Raw genomic sequence first — 227 nt, forward strand, 5'->3', positions numbered from 1 at the left:
TTTAACTCACAAAAGAAGGAGCGAAACCAGTCAGTGCCCCCCTCCAAACAAAAGGGAGGCCTGAAAATCGGCGTAGACCACCACTGCTTGTTAACAAGGCCTCGTCAAAAAACGAGCCATACAGAAAATATGGGCGGGACAATAAACAAAGCCATTGACCAATCAGGATAACAAGTTAATCCAATTGTAACAACTCTGTGAAAAATGCAATGCTAAAGTGCAAAAGA

The sequence above is a fragment of the Erpetoichthys calabaricus genome, chromosome 17 (assembly GCF_900747795.2).
Source record: "Erpetoichthys calabaricus chromosome 17, fErpCal1.3, whole genome shotgun sequence".
Classification (NCBI taxonomy): Eukaryota; Metazoa; Chordata; class Cladistia; order Polypteriformes; family Polypteridae; genus Erpetoichthys; species Erpetoichthys calabaricus.